General features: G+C 42.5%; 1 long non-coding RNA gene across 2 annotated transcripts in view; it reads right to left on the bottom strand.

Moving 5' to 3' along the window:
* LOC141730869 (uncharacterized) overlaps positions 1 to 19,248 on the bottom strand; it is a 41,611-nt gene extending 22,363 nt beyond the window's left edge. Inside the window, exons 1-4 of one of the 2 annotated variants that reach the window (XR_012582715.1) lie at positions 19,156 to 19,248; positions 13,144 to 13,238; positions 8,856 to 8,960; positions 4,816 to 5,935 (exon numbers count right to left, since the gene is read on the bottom strand). This is a non-coding gene — a long non-coding RNA (uncharacterized LOC141730869). Of the gene's footprint in view, positions 1 to 4,815; positions 5,936 to 8,855; positions 8,961 to 13,143; positions 13,239 to 19,155 lie in introns of those variants that run through there. The other variant, XR_012582714.1, reaches the window with a different exon arrangement.
* Between the last annotated feature and the right edge of the window lie 1,439 nt (positions 19,249 to 20,687).

Below are 20,687 nucleotides of genomic sequence, written 5' to 3'. Positions count from 1 at the left end.
TGTACCTCGTTTCTGCATGAGATTTGTTTCCCTACCTTTTGTTTTTGCCCAGCCCCAGAGCCTGGGGGTTAACATGTTTTCTGCTTTAGAGCTCTTCTGTGAAAGACACTTTGCCACCTCATCCAGGCTCTCTCTGCAGCCTCCCAGCTTCAAAGTCTCAAGCTGGGAAAGCAAATCTTAAGTCCCAAATGCTGGACTCTATAGGACCCTCCAACTAAAGTTAAGTTCTTGTCTTTAATTGAAAATTGCAGCCAGTGTAAATAGGAGATAGTTTGCAGCAAGCTGGTCACAAAGGGAATTACCTCGTGGAGTGGCTCCACTGGGGTAAACAGAGGGGATGAAAAAGGGGAAGAAAAAGAGGGAGGAAAAAAGGCAGGAGTAAAAGAGAGAGGCATTGTGCTGTGGAGGTAGCATCAAGACAAGGATTAATGGCTGCAGGAATTGTATTTTCTGCGCTTTCAGCAATGTTACAATCTCCCAAAAGTGAGTGTTACTAATAAGTGGGCCAGTAAAGAGAGGTCAGGGCATTAAGGGAAATGGAAAAATCAGGCTCTGAAAGTTTTATAATTAAAGGCTCAGGAGTCTTTTATTCTGTAAAAACCAAGCAAAGTGGTGCTGATCTGTTTATTTTTAGTACTTACATTTGGGTCAACTAGTGAAGTTGATTATTTCAAAGAGTTGATTATTTCAAAGCGACAGGAGGTGATACACTCATACCATAAATGCCAATCTCTGCCAGCTGAACTTATTCCCCTGTGCCCACAGTTTATTTACCTCACAGTGAAATTGATTTCGGTGCTGATGTGAAATCAATTGACACAGATCCAAGGGTGAAATCCAAGCAGCTGTGCTGGGGGCTGGCAGAGCAGATCCAGGGGTGGTGGTGATGGGAAGCAGGGCAGGATCCCTTTGCATCCTCAAACCTCTGCTGCCCTGGGACTGGCTCACAAAGCATCCCAGAGCTCTGCAGCCCCTCAGACAGACACAGTGAGGGGAGCCCTGTGTCCTTCTCCTTCCTCCCACTCCCAGGAGAGGGGTCAGTTGGGGTTTTGGCTTGCTGAGCTCCTGCCCTGGCTCAGTGAATCTCGTTTTTCAGTGAATCGCCTGTTTCAATGAATCTCCTTCTCCAGCAGGACCTGCAGTTTTAGCAGCTCAGCTGCACCATGGAACAGCACCCTGAGACTCACTAATTTCAGGCTCAGTTTAGGTCCTTTACCAGCTCCCTGAATCAGCCTGGGTTTGTCTCTTGATCCCTCAGTGACAGAATTTTCTGCCTGCAGAATGGGAGGCAGAATTCTTCCCTCCTTTCCAGTTTCCTGGACTTTTTCCATACACCCCAAAGCTCAGAATGGACACTGTGCTTCTGGGAATGCATTGAGAAGCTGGGATATATTTTTGTATTAAAATTATTACTATTTAAATGATTGTTTAAGCAAACACACTGACCTCTATTCTGTGCTGAATAGCTCACTTATGCCAGGTCACATCACTCCATAAGAGCTGAAATGGCTGGAATCTGGATACACTGAAAAGTAACAGGATGGATATTAGCAGGAGAAAAGAGTTTCCACTGCTATCAGAGCACCTACTGCTGGTTTTGTTTGCATTTGGGGTTTTAATTCATAGCTCAGCATATTCAAAATGCAGGTCTGAATGGAAGCCAGTGGAGCCAGAGTCTAAAAATCTCATAGAAATATAATTGAGTCTGTTCGTGCATAATGCAGAATTACAGGAAACTGTGATGGGATTCAGAAATTTATACTCCACTATGTTTTTTTCCATGTTACATAACCTATTTTTAATAAAATATAGAATCAGTGAGTTTAAGAGCACTGCTGACACAAAACAGAATCCTACCATTATGGAGCAGGGGATTGCATTTGTTTCCACTCACTTTTTAATGGCTTACAGGCTGCATTAATTAACAACTCTCTCAGAAGTTCCAGCAGTGTGTATCCTTTGGATGCATCTGTGAGAAACAGACCTGATTAAAAATTCAAATATATCCTGTCCAAATAAACTAACTTTAAAATGGCATTAATTCTGAGAGTTCAATAAATGACTCACTTGGCCAAGAATTCATAAAGTCCTCTATCAGCTTCTCCTCTTCCACTCGAATATTTGCATACTTTTTAGATTCTTGGTTTTGATAGAATTTTCTTTTTTTTTTTTTATTTTACTGTCATGGGAAATAATTTAATTGTGCATGGTGTGAAACTCTCCCCATGTGTATACAAAACAAACTCCATGATTTTTAAACTGGGATCTAAATGAAGCCAGAGAGGAAAAAAGCCCTTAGCTTGAGCCATTGCCCATTATTATTCTGCTTACAGTACACACTTGGGAAGTTTTCCTGTTCATAACTCACTGTCTGCAGAGCACTGCACCTCTCAAAGATATGCAAGTTCATTCCAGCATTTATCTGCTCTTTTCTCCTCAGGAGTTCAACTGTTTTTCCGCCTGATGGTTTGAATGAATTGGAGATTTTGGACTCATCCATCAGATTTGGAAATGATCCCTGAATTGATGAGAGTGTTTAACAGTTAATTGAACATTTCTGTTGGGAACTTTCCTCGTTTCAAAGTGCAGAAATGCCTCACCCAGGGATGTGGGCAAAGAAAAGAGGATCCAAGGCACGTCTTTGCCCCACAAATATTTTCATCCTCTAGAGTGCAGCAGATTTTAAATAACAGGGGCACCACAAGTAAACAGTGGTGTGAAAAGGACTTTCAAAGAACCTGAGACCTCCCCTGTTCTGCTGCAGGAAATAATTCATCATTTTCCCAAAAAGATACAAATAAAACATACATTGGTCAGCCACCAAGGCTTTCCAAAGGGACCTGCTGATACCAGTAAGAATTCAGCTGGTTTTTAATCTCACTGTAATCTTTGTGCCCTGCTGTTTTAGTTGCCTTTGAAAATTCCCACCTACAATCAAGGGGACAAAAATGAAGCTGGATTTTTTTCTCATGCCTTGACAATCATGAAGAAAAATCTTCCTGACTTTCTGCTCCATTGTAGCACTTCAGCTAAAGAGAAATTACTGATCTCCATTCTCAAACTCCACCAGATCACTTGTAGTCCACTTTTCTCCTTTCCACTGAGGTTTGTACAATTCTTTTAGAACATGATTTGAATTTCTTCACTGTAGCCTTGGGGAAGGGGGCTGGAATGAGATGATCTTTAAGGTCCCTTCCATAAAGATCATCTTTAGATCTCCTTCCCACCCAAACCATCCTGTGACTGATCTATGGCAAGGCCTTAACTCTGTGCCACCCCTTCCTGTCCCCCCTGGCACCCAGCAGAACCTTGGTGGCACATCCCAAACGCTGGAACACCTCCACCAAACCCTTCACAAGGACCTTGGGGAAACCAAGGCATGAGGAACAGAAATTATTTGCTCAGGCACTCAGGGAGTCAATACCATACTGAAAATTGAATACCATACTGAAAATTGAATCCAGTTTTCTATTTCCAGGGAACTGTCAACTGGGACCTATTTTCTCCTTGCCCCTTGTGACTTTATTAAGAATGACCTTTAGAGATGATGGAGATTTTTACTGAAAGTGCTTAATCCTTTCAGAAAAATCAGAGAAGCTCGCTTTTCTATAGCAAAGCTCATCCGAAACTTCCTTAGGAGAAATTGTGAAGATACGGATTTGTATAAATAATCTCATTTCAGGAAGTGTTTCCATTCCTCATACCTTGATGACACATCCCAAACCCTTCTCAAGGACCTTGGGGAAGCTCCTCCTGTCCCTTGCAGCCCCTGGTGCTTTTCCTGTGCAGAGCTGCCTGCTCTGCTCCGCTGACCAGCCTAATTCCCTCATTCCTCTGCACCAGCTCCCTTTATTGAGCAGCTTTCTTTTCCCAGCACCAAGATCATTCCTCTGTGCTGGATGGTTAATTAACTCTCCTCCCAGGTTCTCCAGGCTCCTGTGGTGTGAGAGGGCTTGGCCCTGCAGCTCCGGCTAAGTGGTCACATCCCCCAGCCCCGTCAGGTGGAGGTCTGGGCTCAATTGCCCTTGGAAGATTCCAAAACAAAAACTGTTCTTTCTGAACAATATTTTTCCCCCACTGTGGGAAACTGCTGAACATGGATTTTATACTTCCAGGAATGACAACCAAATTTTAATTTTTTTTAGCATAAATTCTAATTCAGAACAAGCTTTGCTCAGCACCAGGAATAAGAATCACATCCCTCTCTCCATCCTGCTTCTCCTGTGTCTGTGCCACAACAACACAGGCAACTGGGCAGTTCTGTGATAAGCCAAGCTGGGAAATGGCTCCAGCTGAAAAAGGATCATTTCCTTATCTTTGCTGGGCTATTTTTCAGCCAGTCGAGGTTGATGATGTGTTTTGCAAGCTGGAAATCAGCAGCAGGGACAAAGGGGTTGCTTTTCTGCAAGAATCACCCCTGAGTCACAGAATCATAAGGTTGGACAAGACCTTCAGGATCATCGTGTCCAACCCATTCCCTGATACCTCAACTAAACCCTGGCACCCAATGCCACATCCAGGCTTGCTTTAAACACGTGTCCTGGCAGAGGAGACATTCATGAAGGATCAGGGCCAGCCAGGCATCCTCAGAGGGAACCACACTCATCACAGCCTTCATCTGCTCCCAGAGCTCACCAACACCAATTACAGCCCAACAGATCTGTGGTGTATGTGAGAGTCCCCAGGATGAGGTGAGAGATGAGAATTTGACTCCATGTTCTCAGAAGGCTGATATATTCTATTCTATTCTATTCTATTCTATTCTATTCTATTCTATTCTATTCTATTCTATTCTATTCTATTCTATTCTGCTATACTAAAACTATACCAAAGAAAGAGAAAGGATACATCAGAAGGCTTAACAAGAATGAATAATAAAAATTCCTGACTCAGAGAGTCCGACACAGCTGGCTGTAATTGGCCGTTAATTAAAAACAATTCACATGATCCCAATCAAACATTCACCTGTTGGTGAACAATGTCCAAGTCACATTCCAAAGCAGCAAACACAGGAGCAGCAATTACATAATTATTGTTTTCACTCCTCTCTGAGGCTTTTCAGCTTCCCACGAGAAAATCCTGGGCAAAGAGGATTTTTCAGTAAATATAATGGTGAAATGGAAATTCATATCCCAGTGCAGGGCACACACAGGGGCACAACCCTCACAGCCCCAGGGAAAGCCAGACCCACTCCCTGTGACATGTCCCTGCTTCTGCTGAGGATGGTGTCTGAATAATTCCCGTTCATCCCCAGGGACAACGGCCCCAAAGATGCAGGGATACAGTGGAAGGGGTTAGGATGTGGGGTACTGCGATTTTCTGTGACTTTGAAACACAACCGCTCTTTGAATCATACTACAGCCAGCTCTGGGTGGTTACTGCGGTTCTCCTTACGTGTCAGGCACTGAATAAAGCAGATAAAAGCTTATTTTCCGCATTTTGCCCGTTTTCCCCATTTTCCATCCTTTTTCCTTGCCTCGAGCCGCCGACGGGCCGGGCCCTGTTGCGCCCTCTGCTGTTCGAGAGAGGGAATTGCACGGCCTGTCCCCGCTTCTGTCCCCTGTCCTTGCTCCTGTCCCCTGTCCCTGCTCCCGTCCCCACTCTTGTCCCTGTTCCTGCTCGTGTCCCCGGTCCCCTGCTCCTATCACTGCTCCTCTCCCTGCCCTTGTCCCTGCTCCTGTGCCCTGGCCCTGTCCCTTCCATTCCCTGCTATCCCATGCTTGTGCTCCTCCACAGAAATATTCGAGGGGCTGTTCCTCCAGGGCTTTATAAAATCACTGCAATTTTCATTTCTTATCAGTCCAGAGGAGGTCACCAAGATGGTCAGAGGGATGGAGCTGCTCTGGCGCAGGGAAAAGCTGAGAGAACTGGGATTGCTCAGCCTTGCTGAGCTTTGGAGTGGCCTCATTGCGGCCTTCCTGGGCCTGAAGGGAGCCTGCAGGAAAGATGGAGAGAGACTTTTTAGAAGAGCATGGAGTAACAAAGGGGAATGGATTTAAAGTAAAGGAGAGAAGGTTCAGAGTAGATGTTAGGAGGAAGTTCTCTCCTGTGAGGGTGGGCAGGCCCTGGCACAGGTGCCCAGAGCAGCTGTGGATGCCCCTGGATCCCTGGCAGTGCCCAAGGCCAGGTGGGACTTTGGGGCTTGGAGCAACCTGGGACAGTGGGAGGTGTTCCTGCCCATGGCAGGGATGGAATGAGATGATTTTTAAGGTCCCTTCCAACCCAAACTATTCTGTGATTCTCTAAGTCCCGGGTTTGACACAAGCAGCACAGAGAGCTTTAGCCCAATCCAGACTCTTGGCTGAACATAAATCATCCATGGTGAAAGGAATATTTTAATTCCATTGTTGTAGAAACCTCTGGGAATCCCAGTTCCAGCTCCAGCAGGGTGAAGAGGAGCACTTTGGGAAGCCTGTGCCCAGTTCAGTGCCACTGACCAATGTCCCCAGCCCGATCCTTGCTGCTCTGTGCCCACCTGGCTCATGTCTGCACTGGGAACTCCACTTTAAATCAGAGCTGTGTCTCCTGTAGCACCAACAGCAAACACAGTCAGTGAGCCCCAAGGAAGGAGCAAAGGCAGTGATACCTCGGGGTTTAGCTTTTTATTTTTGCCTTTTTTTGATTTTGTGCTGCTTTGGTGTGTGGGTCTGGGTTTCATATCAGGGGATGGTGAGCTCTGTGCACGGAGCAGGGAGACAAAGCAATTCTTTTTCTAGCTGGGGACCAAGGACAAATGATCCAAATCTCAGCCAAAGAGCACAAACAGTGTGGGCTGAGAGAGAAAAACAAGAAGGATGGGACTGCATGGGCTGGAGCCGTAATTTGACAATTAGTCCAAGATGCAAATGGAGCAGAACTTATAAAAGTGAGAGACCCCGTGACCAAGCCCTCTTCTGCTTCTACCTTGGAGCCATCCAGGCACAGCCACAGCTGTGGCTCTGGTACTGCCAGGGTGTGGCCTTTGAAGGCAACAAATAAATATCCTCTTTATATCTTCAGTAAATCTCTTTATTCCCCTAAACTCCATCCAGCCTCTGCTCCAGCCCCTCAAGGCATCAGTAGAGAGAGCAAGATGCTCAGCTAGGAGAGAAGGAAAGACAAGGAAGAAGTTTTTAATCAATGACAGGTCAACAAGTTTCATCCCAGCTTGGAATGAAACAAAAGCAAAAAGCCACAATTCCTCTCCATTTACAGTTTCATAAATAATGACAAACTGGTAAAGTCTAAGATGATGTTTCACTTGTGGCACTAGAAGGATTTACATTCAAATATAACTAATCCCAGCCTAAAATTAATCATTTCAAGGACTATTTATAGAAATCCTAATGTTTGTATTCTTTTTTTTGCATCTTCTTATTTGAAATACCGACGTGTATTTTGGTCACAGGACCCTGCTTCTCTTTGAAGCTGTGAATTACTTTCCTAAATTCTCCATAGTACAGAAATACAAGGTTCTTGTGATTCCATAAACCAGTTAACTCCTTCAAAATAATAGTATTCTTCCCCAAATTAAAATTCAGTCCTTTATACTGTTTTGGTCTGGATACAATTTGTCAGTTAGTGATACCAAAATGCACATAACAAGAAAACCAGTGCAATAATTAAAATGAATCTCTCATATTCAGATTGAGTGAGGTTAGATGCTTTTAACCCTAAAAGGATTCCTGCCAGCTGGTCTGGAGCTCTGCAGGGAGAGGACAGGAGGGAATTCCACAAATAATGACAGGTAAAATCCAAGATGATGTTTCATTTATGGCATTGGCAGACATTCAAATATAACCAATCCCAGCTTGAGGCCAGCCTAAAATTAACCCTTTCAAGGCCTGTTTATAGATATCATAAAGTTGGGGGGGGAGTTCTTGTTTTTTGGTTTTTGTTTGTTTGGGGTTTTGGGGTTTTTTTTGTTTTTTTGTTTTGTTTTGGAGATTTTTTTGTTTGCTCGGGTTTTTTGTTTGTTGTTTTTGTTGTTTTTGGGGGGGGGATTGGTTTTTTTTGGGGGGGTTGGTTTTGGGGGGTTTTGTTTGCTTGTTTTTGTCATTTTTTGATCTTTTTGCGGAGTTTTTTGCTTGGTTGGGTTTTTAAAATTTTTTTAACTGCTGCTGGCTGGTTATGATGCAGTGGATGTGCAAAATAAATGACTCCTGCACCCATCCAGCATCTCCTGTCATGATGCAGCAACTTCAGGCTGCAAACATTGTTCCAATCCCTGAGGTTTTACCAGGTTGCTGAGGGTGCTGGTTACAGCACAGAACTCTTTAGCCACCCTTAAAATTCATTTCCTGGCAGGACAGGAGGTGCTGAGGAGGAGGAGGAGGGGCAGATTTTGGGGTGATGATGCCAGAGCTGTGGGTGGCTTTCCAGATGAGCCCCACCGGGTATCCTGCACCTCTCTGCACTGTCAGATATTTCCAGCTGTGGCTGTTGAGGGTCTGTGGGGCAGATGTGGGCAGTGCCCGGCTGACCCCGGGGGAGGCAGCCCCAGGCCATGGGATGTTCAGCTCTGCTGGATCTCCATAGAGGGGGCCAGGAATGCACGGGGAACAAAGCCCAGGGCTGCACACAGCAAAGGATGAAGGGCAGCCGAGTTTGATAACCACATTAAAGCACTACCAACATCTGTTCGGGGCAAAGACAACACTATCTGCAGGAATTAACCTCCTGAACCACTTAATCATTAACCTCAGCAGAGGGAAAGTTGGACAACAAGAGCCCTATTTGTCAGGAGGGATGCAGTGAGCAATATTTTACTGAGAACAGCGTGAGAAGGGCTTGCCCAGCTTTATACATTTTAAACACAGAATATATTTATGTGGGAAACAAGGAGACAATGGGTGTAAATAAACAGATGATCCTACCTTGAAGCCTTCATCCATTTATCCTGGTTAAAGCAGCTTGAAATGTTTTGTCCTGCATTTCCTCCAAACAAGCAGAGATGCTTCAGTTCTCACTCAGGAGTATTCCTGACCATGGAAAGAATTACAAATGCATAGGATGTCACTATTTTAAACTTGCATTTATATCTAAAGTTTCCTATTTGAAAAGTAATCAGGGATTATTGCTGTGCAGGAAGCAGCAGGGCTAGAGAAGTGGTTTTGTTTAATAATTATTTATTTATTTAGACTGTTTCCCATGTGAAGTCACCCTGCTCAAATGCCTTTCCTCCACATGGGGATAGCATGTATAGATTTTTTCTTTCTTTTGGGTTTAATTTTATTTTCCAAAGGAGGAAAGGATTTGATTCCTTCCAACTTCATGGCTCCAGATTTGTGGCAGAACTGCACCAAGGCTGACAATTCATTTCTCTGGAGCTCAGGTAATCATTTACCCAGGGGTGTAAAGCTCTGCCACATAAGAATGATGCTGTTTAACACCCACTTTGCAGCAGTGGCCACACAAGGTGTGCATAATCAGGGCCCAGATGTCTGCTTGGATATTGCCACAGTTGGAGGGGGCAGAAGGAAAAAAGAAAAGAAAAAGGAGTTTGGGAAGAGGACTGAGTGAAAGGCTGCAAACAAAACCTGCTCCAGTCCAAGAGCTGTGTAATAAAAAAATTTGATTATGCCAGAAATGGCCCAAAGTCTTCACCCAAAATACCACACTCAATTAAAATATATTTTATTTATTCCCTACTGTCCAAACGTGGGGCTCCTGTCTGTTACTACTTAAACTTCCCTACTTAAAATAGAATTATAATGTTTGTGGTGGGGGGAAAAGGGATGGTTTCACACCAAGGGAAGAAGAAGGAAGATCTCAGCCACTTTTTTATGGGTTATTTTTCTATTAATCAGCAAGCTGAAGGGTTTTGGCACAAAGCTTCACATGTGGCAAAGCCAGGACCATGGCAGCATCACGCAGCCAGGGACTGAGATTCCTGAAATCACAGTGTCTAACTTGGCTTTTCTTCATTTCATTACAAAACAGATAGGTAACTTGAGCAAGAAGGAAAATTAATGGTTGATTTTTCAATAAATGGTACAATATTTACACCCTTGGTTCAAAAATCATCATTGAATGGACATAGAAACTGAATGATCCATTCAGATGAGGGTTCAGACTGGACAAAATGTGGATTTTACCTGGTCTGGAGGCACCATCCCTGTGTGCCCTCCCTTACCTGTGCCTGTCAGACAGGAGGCAGAGACAATACTAATTACATGTTATTTTAGCCATGAATTATGGCCCCAACTTGCCTGGCCTTAATGCTTGCAGTCTGATTCGTGGTGTGCTGATAAAATTAAAAAATAATCATCATAATTACCCATTTTTAAATCAGTAAAAGGTAAACAGAGTTATCTCCCCAAAGATTTACGTTTACCAACACACTAGGAAGATGCTCCTGTGGTCAAGACATCCTGAAAAATGTTCCTCAGACAATTAATTTCTCCAGCAGGATGATCCATCATAGTCTGCACTCCCACAAATTGATTTCTGGTGGTTCATCGTGGTAATTTCATCCTTGCTGCTCTTCAGAGGCAGAGCTGCATCACTGCTTTTTAAACCAGTGTTTGTGGAGAAAACCAAAGACAAGGCCCTCGTTAAGGTGGATAATTAATTGGAACTTTGCAGCCCTCCCTTTGTACAAGGCAGGGAGCTGGTGCCCCTCACCTGAGCTCCCTTGCACAGACACCTGCTGCTCATAATTAACATCCAATGCCCAAATTTGCATATCCTGATTCTCTCCCTCAGCTCCAGAGACAAAGGAGAGCCTTTCCTGCAGGGAGCAGCAGCTCCAGTGAAATGCTGCTCCTGGGCAGCTGCCCCTGCTGAAGGGCCCTGGCACCAAGCACCAGAGTGTTTCTATTTAAAAACGATGTGCTTGGGCTGCATTTAGAGAAAAGCACGTGGTGATTTCCCCCTCAGGGGGATAATAGGCTTTTCATGAGATGACAAGTGTCAGAAGATGCCGTAAACTTCAGGGCAGGCTTTGTTTGAGGCTGGCAGAGCTCAGCAGTGAACTTGAGGTGTCCCTTCTGCATGGTCTGGAGAGAAGGATCTCATCCACTTCATTTTCTTATGAAATTGCACTGTGGAGCCTGATCCTCCTGACCTTTACTAAGGCAAAATACTCATTGCTGTGCCTGGAAACAAAGTCAAGGGTGTGCACCTGGCGTGGGGAGAGCACCTCACCCTCAGTCCACAATTCAGAGAGGTGCATGGTCCTGGTCCTGGCTTTGTACCAAACCCCTTCAGTTTGCTGACTAATAGAAAAATAACCCATTATAAAGTGGCTGAGATCTTCCTCCCTTGGTGTGAAACCCTCCCTTTTCCCTCCACCACAGACATCATAATTATTTTTTTAAGACCTGGAATCCACAATTCAGAGAGGTGAATATGGCACAGGAGAACAGCACTGGGAGCCAGCTGAGAATCTCTGAAAATACAGCCCCAAATGCCAGATATTCCTCTGTGGGGCAAATGGAACAGGCAGCTCCCTCTGGTCCCTCAGATAGAGGATTTTCCACATTCACACCTTTACTGCATTTTTCGTTCAGCTTGTTGTGATGCCCCAGGGCAAGACACAGCTTTTGCTGGAAGCCTTTTGGAGCTTTAACTGGGTTTAAACCAGTTTTAATCATCCAGATATTAAAATTATTCTAAGCCTGATTTAGTCATATACCAAATGGGGACTAACCCAAAAGCCAGGACAGAGCCTCAGTGGTGGTGGGATTTGGATTTACAGCTTGTTTCAGCTCTTTTCCAAACCCAGAATTTACATTCAAATGTGATTTTACCTTGTATTCAAGAAAAGGAATAAAACCAAAACCATGAATGGAAACACCGTAGGGAGAATACAGGGTGGCCTCAGTAAAAATATCAATTTATAATGTAAATCCACAGGGATCTGCAGGATGCCCCAGGAGTGGTGGTGTACAACCAGATCAACAGAGACCATGATGCCCCTGCTTTGCTCCTTAGCTGAAGAGAAGAAAAATTGACTTTCATCCTCATTTCACTGCTTGCTCTGTGCTTTACTCCCATTTTTAGATGAGATTATCTAAAAAGTGAAGGCTGCTCTCTCCAAAGCCTCCTAGTTTTGCCCAGCAAAATGAGGTGACATTCAAGACAGAGAATCTTGGGGCTGCCTATGACATCCTTTCCACATGTCCCCTTTGGAAGCATCTTTCACTTTTCCCTTAATAAAAAACCCACCAGCTATATGTAAAATGCATTTTTCTACTTGTTAAACTTCATAGAACAGAACTATTATTGGATCTGGGATGATAAGGCAGATACACCTGAGGGCTGATCCAGCTTGGAAGTTCCTCTTTTTAAAGGTGAAAGCAAATTTGCAATTTGCGTAGAGCAAAGTTACAGAGTGAGTAAAAATTAAAATTACCTAAATAAAAAAATAAAGTTACCTAAAATAAAGCAAAATAAAAAAATATTAAAACATTTTTAAAAATGAAGTTACCTAAACTCATGACTGTACCTGGAAATAATAAGGTGATGGGTAATTGACTGCTTACATTTAAGAGAAAACAGAAAACAAACAAATTTCTGATGGAATTAACTGCTACTGAACTTCATTTAAAAAAAAACACTTCAGAACTAGACATGCAAATGGTCCATAACTCCTTATCTGTGACACAACTTCAGAATCCATCCCTGGGAGTACCTGTTCAGCAGCCTGTGGCAAATGAAGAAGACAAAGAAAAACATTGCACTGGGAGTCATTAATTGAATTAATTAACCTAGTGACATTGTCATAGGAAGAATTTATCTGGCAACCAGCAGGAGCAGATCTCCAATCATTTCACCATGGCTAACAGATTAACACTCACAGGAGCCCCTGGCAGCTGGCTGTGAACACTGCAAATTATCAGAAATTAATTAGCCAAATGCTGTGCACCCATGTGGATATTTTTGGGTTTAAGTAAAGATTATGAAGCCAATAGCTCATCTGATGATTTATTGAGAGGAAACATCTTTGTTTGAACAAATAGGTTGCAGCATTGGTTTCTAATGAGAAAAATAGGGGGAAAAAAGGGGGGGAAACTTACAGCAAAATCATAGTTACAAAAGCCAAACACTTGTAAACAGGAATTAAACAATCCCCTCTGAAAAAAGGTTAATATACAAATTGTTTCAGAAAGATCTATTTTTTTTTTTTGAGAACAGAAATAATTATTTTTGCATACTTACAGCATAATTAAGTTTCCTCCTTCAACATATTAAGCTGGGATTTAAGTACTCAGAAGCACTTTGCAAGACAGCTTTGTTCATCCAGATGCTGGTGGCTGTATCACACATGAAAAACAGAATTTTGAGGAAACTGGGAGAGCAACATGAAATTTAACCTTAATTTTTTCTGCAACCTCTTGTCAGAGTAACAAGCAACATAACCAAAGCACTTTGGAAAGACTCTTTTTGATACTACAGTGCTTCTTACGAGTAGCCAAGGACTTGCCTAAAATAAACCCTTAATCCCCATGTGATTTAGCCAAAAGTAAAACAGATTCATTCTCACAGATGGGTTTCAAATGTCATCTTCTAAAACTCGATTACTTCCACCTTACAGTGTTTTGCTTGATTTTTATTTAGGTGGACTTGGAAAAGGATGAAGTTTTTAAACGTGCAAAAACGTGTTTAAAAACTTTTAACTTTTTAAAACCTTAAGCATTAGTTGGGAAGTGCAATGTGCCTATATTTAAGAACCTCAATAATCCATGTTTTTGGAAGAGTGGGGTTTACAGAATACAAACAGTAACCAGCTTAGCCCAAGAATATTCAGATATTCACCCAGACACAGAGCTGCTGAGAGGGAAAAAGGGGAGCAGGGGGAAAAGAAAAGGAGAACAGAAGGATTAGAGTGGAAAAGGTGTGGAAACACCGAGGGGATGTTGCTGACACTCAGTCCTGAGGCTCTGAGAAGGTGATCCCAGGTTTGAAATGATATCTTGTGAGAGACCCCAGGGGAAACACGGCTGGCCAGGTCATCATTCCAGGCTAATGTGGTGCTCTTCCCTGGGGAGCTGCAGGCTCACAGGCTCAGGTTTCCAATCCCCCGGGGCAGAGGAGGCTCAGAGGGTCCTTCTGAGGACAAACCAACCCTGGGAGCCGGGAAGGGGCAGCAGAGGTGGGTGTGGAGCTGTCCAAGCTCATCCAGGGCAGGGCAAGGGCAAGGGTGAGTGATGCTCTCCCGGCTCTCAGTGAGAGCAAAGTCACCCCAAAATTAAGGAGCAATGGGCCAAGCTGCCCCCACCGAGCTCCTAATCACAGGTGTGGAAGGCTGGAATTGCTCAGCTTGGAGCCAGACTTCTGAGAAAGACTTGAAAAAGTCTTGGAGAAGACCTCTGAAATGACCAAGTCCAACCAACAGCCCAGCACCAGCCCTGTCCTCAGGTGCCACCTCCACACGTTCTTTGGACACTTCCAGGGATGCTGACTCCACTCCCTGTTCAGTGGAAATGAAATTTTTCCCAATGAAAATTTCTCCCAATGAAATTTTTCCCAAATTTTTCCCAATGAAATTTTTCCTAATTTTCAATTTAAACCTCCCCTGGCACAACTTGAGGCCATCTCTTCCTATGTTCTCACTCGCTACCAGTGAGAAGAGCCTGGCACTCGCACCAACTCAGCACACTCATTTGTGCTTCTTTGAATATAAAAACTCCTCTGTGTAGGAAATTGGAGGTTCCCAATGTTACATTCATGAGAACAACGCTTTCATCCCAGAAACTCCTCTAAAGCAGAATCCTACCCAAAAAATTGGGATATTCTTCCAATTTTGCCTATTCTTTGTTTGCCCAGCTCCCTGGCAGGTCACAGAAAATGTGCAGGCAGCTGAGGTGCCCTGCCTGGAAAACAGGTCACAACTACAACCTGAAGCTCTCAAACACCACCAGTTTTCAGCGCAGTAAAGCAGCTTTAAAAGCTTCTATTATTTTCCAGTGTATTCCCATGCACCAGCTCAGCACACTCATTTGTGTTTGGTTGAATATAAAATCTCCTCTGTGTAAGAAATTGGAGATTCCCAGCGTTGCATTCTGCATGGGAACAACACTTCCATCACAGAAACTCCTCTAGAGCAGAATGCTCTGTGCCAATCCCTACCCAAAAATAAAGGAATATTCTGCCAATTTTGCCTATTTCTTGCTCCCTGGCAGGTTACAGAAAATGTGCAGCCAGCTGAGGAGCCCTGCCTGGAAAACAGGGCACACCTGAAACTCTCAAACACTACCAGTTTTCAGGGCAGTAAAGCAGTTTTAAAAGCCTGTTATTTTCCAGTGTATTCCCCTGCCTCTGCCAAGGGATGTACAGGCACTTGTTAACATGTGTACTGCTCTAATTTTAAACAGCTGCTTCTCCTCCTGTGCTTGGCAAGAGTCTTAGGGGATAAATACTGCAGAAGTAAAGGAAAAGGCAGCTTCTTGAAAGCTGATACCTCAGTTTTTCTTGCTTCTTGAGAGGCCACTTTATCACAGCATGGATCTGGCTGTTGCATGGCACAAAACACCAACTCAGGGGCTTACAATTAAACTCCTAAATCCACATTCATGCAACAAACCCCTCCCCACCCCCCCAAAAAAACCTACCAAAAACCCAAAAAAAGCAAATGCCTTCAATTTTTTTAATGTTGAGTTCTCATTGCCTGGCTGTAAAAACCTGAACTTTGTACCATTATATGTATATATGCATTACACCTTTATATTTTCCTGCATAGAACTTGTTGCCTGCTTAACTGCACTGAGAAAGAATGAGAAAAGGCCACAAACAATAAGATGAGTAAACAGAAAAACATAGAGAGCTTAATTATGGGGTCATTTTCTTAGAACTGGAATATTTTTCAGCTTGTTTTTACTATTATATCTTACCTTGTTTGAATTTTCAAAGACATCTTTCAATTGTTTCTCCTATGGGACTGTCATAATGTCCAAATTACACATATAATGTCAGTTTTTAAATAAAGCCATCAATTATTTAAAAAAAGAAAATGAACAAGAGAAAATAGCTTTGCAAAACCAAGCTGCAGCTGAACTTTTCTCTGCATAAACTTGTTGGACATTTCTAATTATACAGCACTCCAAGGAAAGTGAAACACATCCTTCTCAAAGCAGGTGTATCAGGATTTAGAAGGAGTTTTTGCTGCAGTCCTTGTGTGTGGATGCTCAGGCACAGCAGCAGTGGGAGAAGGCTGGGATTCATCCTGAAAACAACTTTGGAATCCCTGTGGAAATGTTGTATCTCGTGTCCTGAGCATGGCACGGAGCCAGAAGCAGAGAGAACAACTCTGCTGTAAGAGGAGCCTTTCTCCTTGGGTGTGTGAAACCCAGGGCTTTGCATTTTTCAGGGGTTTTTTGGTCAGAACTGTACTTTCAAACAAAGTTGCACAGGTGTGTGGTTTCTTTTGTGGCTCCTGTCTGAAGCCCTCCTGCGTGCCATGTGTTTGTTCTTCATCACGAGAGCATCCTTGATGTGCCTTCAGCTCCTCACACCCAAAGAAATCATCTTCCCAAGGGTTTCCCCTGTGAAAAGGCTGCACAAACCACTCTCTGCCCAAGTTTTACTGTGCCCATGCCACAACCGCTTGTGCCTTTTCTTCACCAGGAAACCCCTTCATTTGTTCTCCGTCCTCCTGCCCCTTATCAAGCGCAGGGTGCAAAATCTGGGGAAATGAAGCTACTTTAACCAGAGATCACCAGAAAAATATAGAAAAATATGGTTTTTGTCCTGCTGCACTTTGCTGGGTGATTTGTCATGTCCAACTGTGTCAGTCACAGCTGATTTGGTGGCTCTGGGACAGCTGCACCTCGGTGAGCTCAGCCCCACTGGGAATCTCCAACAATGAACTCCCCAAAAAACTTAACCCTTCCTGCTCAGGGCCAGCTGCACCTCGAGTGCCACCACAGGGTCACCACCCACTCCAAGGGTGGAAAAATCAGCACAGGCTTTACAGAAGTGAGGTTTAACTTGGTATTAACAGAGAAGAAAGTGGCTCAACACCTGTTATAAAAACTGTTTTCAGTAAAGTCTTCATTTTTCTAGAAATTATATATATATATATATATATATATATATATATATATATATATATATATATATATGCATGTATGTACTATATATATTTTCTATAATATAAAATTTAAATAATTGATAACTTTAAAATTAAATTATATATAATATATATTAAAATATAATATATATTTAACAGAATGTCTATATATAAATATTTTAATATTTATATTTATTTAGAGAAATATAATTTATATAACAATATTAAAATTATATTAAGATTATTTTAATATATACAATATATTATATACTATATATAATATTATATAATATATAATATTATATAATGTATATAGATATTAGAATTCTAACAGAACGTTTTATCATATATTTATAGTATTATTGTAATATATTTATATTATATTAATTTTTATATATTATTATAAAACTATATTTATATTATAGTGTAAATTATTAAAATTATCTATAAGTTCTATATATAATTTTATATATTATCTATTAATTTTTAAGTATAAATTTTAAATATAAGTATTTTGCTCAAAATTCCCATGGAACAGATAGGGCAGGCGGTTTATTTGTATAATTTGTCCAGTTTTCCAGCTTGCAGCATTGAGTATCCAGGTGATACATTGCAGTTTCTGTTGAGGAGTTATTGGCAATGCTCATTTGCATCTGCAGCTTTATAAGTGAAACAGCACCAGGCAGTTCATGGAAAAACAACTTACTATGGTTTTACCAAAGGATTTTTTCTGCCTAAATATGATGGTTTAGTAAAATATTAATTGGATGATGAAAAATTTGGGAGCGGGCCACATTAGGGTTATTTTCCCCTTTATTTAAGCACATTGATGCGACAGAGCTGCTCTGAGATGCGCTTTTTGAGGAGGAACTTCTCCCATCAGATTTTGAAGGTAATTTACTGCTTATTATATTCAGGCAATATACACATGGTATTATTCCTCACAGATTTCTGCTTTCTTGAACAAAGGCTGCTCCAGATACCTACTTAGATACAACCTAACAACACAGAAATAATTGTACTGCATTACTCTAATGCAATGTTTTACCCATAGTCATTAACACATTTCAACATTAGCTGTGACCATATCATAAAGTAATATTATCATCTTGCTTTGCATGATGATTAGATCTCAGAAAAACCCCAAACCACACACTGTTTATCTGGACAATCTTCATTTCAGCTGTTTTACCTATTTGAAAGTAATCCATCAGTAAAGAGAATGGCCATTTTCTTGGTTGTAATGATATTATTTTTAGAGTTTCATTGGCTATGTCTGGATATGTGAAATCAGGAGGTGTCTAAAAAAATGAGAAGGAAATAATCCCAGGAGAATCAAACAACACATCCCCAACTAAAGACAGACAGAAGAACAAGGAAGGCATCAGCCCAAAGCTGATCAGGTTTGTCTACAACTTCCACTGTCAGACCACCTCAAAACCAACAGTTTTATGGCCAGATGTTGATGAAAAGTGTTTGTATGTCTGTGATGTTTATAGGAGACATCTTGATTAATAAACCAGACAAATAAATGCTAAAATTGTGTCACTGGGTGGATTAAATGCTGGTTAAATAATGCATTTCCACATGCTGCTAAATAGAAATCATGTTTAGCAGCTGGTTCAAGTGCAGTCCCTGAGGGTTTGTTCTCTGCTGCTTCATATTTCTATCAATTACTCAGAGAAAAAGCAAAGATAAAAACTTCACAGATAAAGAACAGAGAGTGGGGAAATATTAACTAAAAAAGGCTGGACCAGCAATACAAGGTGAGGTGGATGGCTTGGTAAGTTATGCACAAATATGAGCAAATCCACATCTCAGTAGAGCCAAACTTAAAATAAACCTGGAAATGAAGTATGCAGGCCACAAGAGCAGGCTGAGGAATCTGTCTGGGGAAGCTTTGGAAAAATCAGTGGGGTTGTGGAAGAAAATCAGTGTCCTGCACAATAAAGGAGCGAGGGGCCAGTGAGAGCTTGGGGCACACAAGCAGCAGAAGCCATAGGAACAACAGGAGTTTTACCCTTACACCCAGAACTGCTGCTACTGTTCCTAAAATCTGATATTTACAGCACAAAAATGGTACCAGAGAATCCAAGGTTCGAGAGAAAAGGCACATGAATGAGAAAAAGGGATTTTTAAAGATATTTTACTGACATACTGACCTTGCAGCAGCAGTTCACAGAGAGTGCACTGCTTAGGCCATTCAGGAAATTAAGTCTGATGCCCACAATTGTCCCCAGTCCCCTTCAAATCCAAGTCTGGAAGAAAAATAAAGCTCATATTCAAGACAACTGGACAAAACCCCCACTATTAGAACAATTTATCTGCAATCTACTGATCATGAACTTCAGTTTGTCCCTTACAGCCACAAGCTGGCAAAAAAATCACAAAATAACAGAATAATTTGGGTTGGCAAAGACCTTCAAGATCATCAAGCCCAACCTGTGACCAGCCACCGCCTTTGTCACCCAGCCCAGAGCACTGAATCCCACATTCCCAGCTGGACACCTCCAGGGATTCATGGACACCTTGGACACATCCAGGGGTTCCTTGGACACCTCCAGGGATGGGGACCCCAAAACTCCCTGGGCAACCCCTCCCAAGGTTTAACAGCCCCTTCTACGAAGAAGTTCCTCCTGGTGTTCAAGAGATGTTACAAAAATCCTAAGGAAAATCCTTTATAGCCACAAACTGGCAAAAAAATCACAAAAAACAGAATAATTTGGGTTGGCAAAGACCTTCAAGATCATCAAGTCCAACCTGTGACCAGCCACCACCTTTGTCACCCAGCCCAGAGCAATGAGTGCCACATCCAAGGGTTCCTTGGACACCTCCAGGGATGGGGACCCCAAACTTCACTGGGCAACCCCTCCCAAAGTTTAACAGCCCTTTCTGTGCAGGAATTCCTCCTGGTGTCCGAGAAATTCTATGAAAATCCTAAGGAAAAGACTGAGGGAACATCTTCACCTCTACAAGAGGTGCACAAAAGGCTCAGAGCAGTTGTTCCCAGTGGGAAGGGGAATCCTGGAGCCAGGGAATCTGGCAGCCTTGTGCTATTGATCAGCTGCACTCAGCAAGGACAGCAGCAAACTCGGCACTGCCAGCACTGCCAGTCGAAGCTGCACTGGGGTAGAAGAGAGCAGAAAACTCTTCACTGAGAAAAGGAGAAGGTTTAGAAATCTCTTTGCTGAAAAGAAGCTGCATTCTGTTGATAAAATCCAGTCCAGTTTTTTACAGCTGTGGAATTTATTGGGCTCTGCTGGGAACACAGGGTTGAAAACCACCCACTAAAAGGCTCTACTTGAATTTATTTTGCTATTCTGGCATGAGAGAATAGCAGAAGTTATCCCATCTCAGGTAAAACTGCTGCAGCCTTATGAGATTTGAAAGGAGACAGTGACTGACCAACAGTTCATTCCTTTATTTGCTTGCATTCCTCAGGCAGGACTGAGGTGCTGTTGCCTCCTCTGCAACTGCAACCTGAGAGGAAAAAGACACTGCATGATAAATTCCCACCTGCATCAAACACTCTTATCTTCTTCCCATTCCTTGTGCCCTCTCCCACTCACCTGGAACTGAACACTTCCCTTCTGCTTTATCTTATCTTGGAGACAAGGAAATGCCACGAGTTACATGTCAATATGACCTCTGTGAACTAGGAAAAAGCTGTCTAATGTAATGCCTTGTGGCTCCA

Source organism: Zonotrichia albicollis, chromosome 14 (assembly GCF_047830755.1).
Source record: "Zonotrichia albicollis isolate bZonAlb1 chromosome 14, bZonAlb1.hap1, whole genome shotgun sequence".
NCBI lineage: Eukaryota > Metazoa > Chordata > Aves > Passeriformes > Passerellidae > Zonotrichia > Zonotrichia albicollis.
Note: the sequence above shows the minus strand (reverse complement) of the source record. Positions and strands in the feature narration are given on the sequence as shown.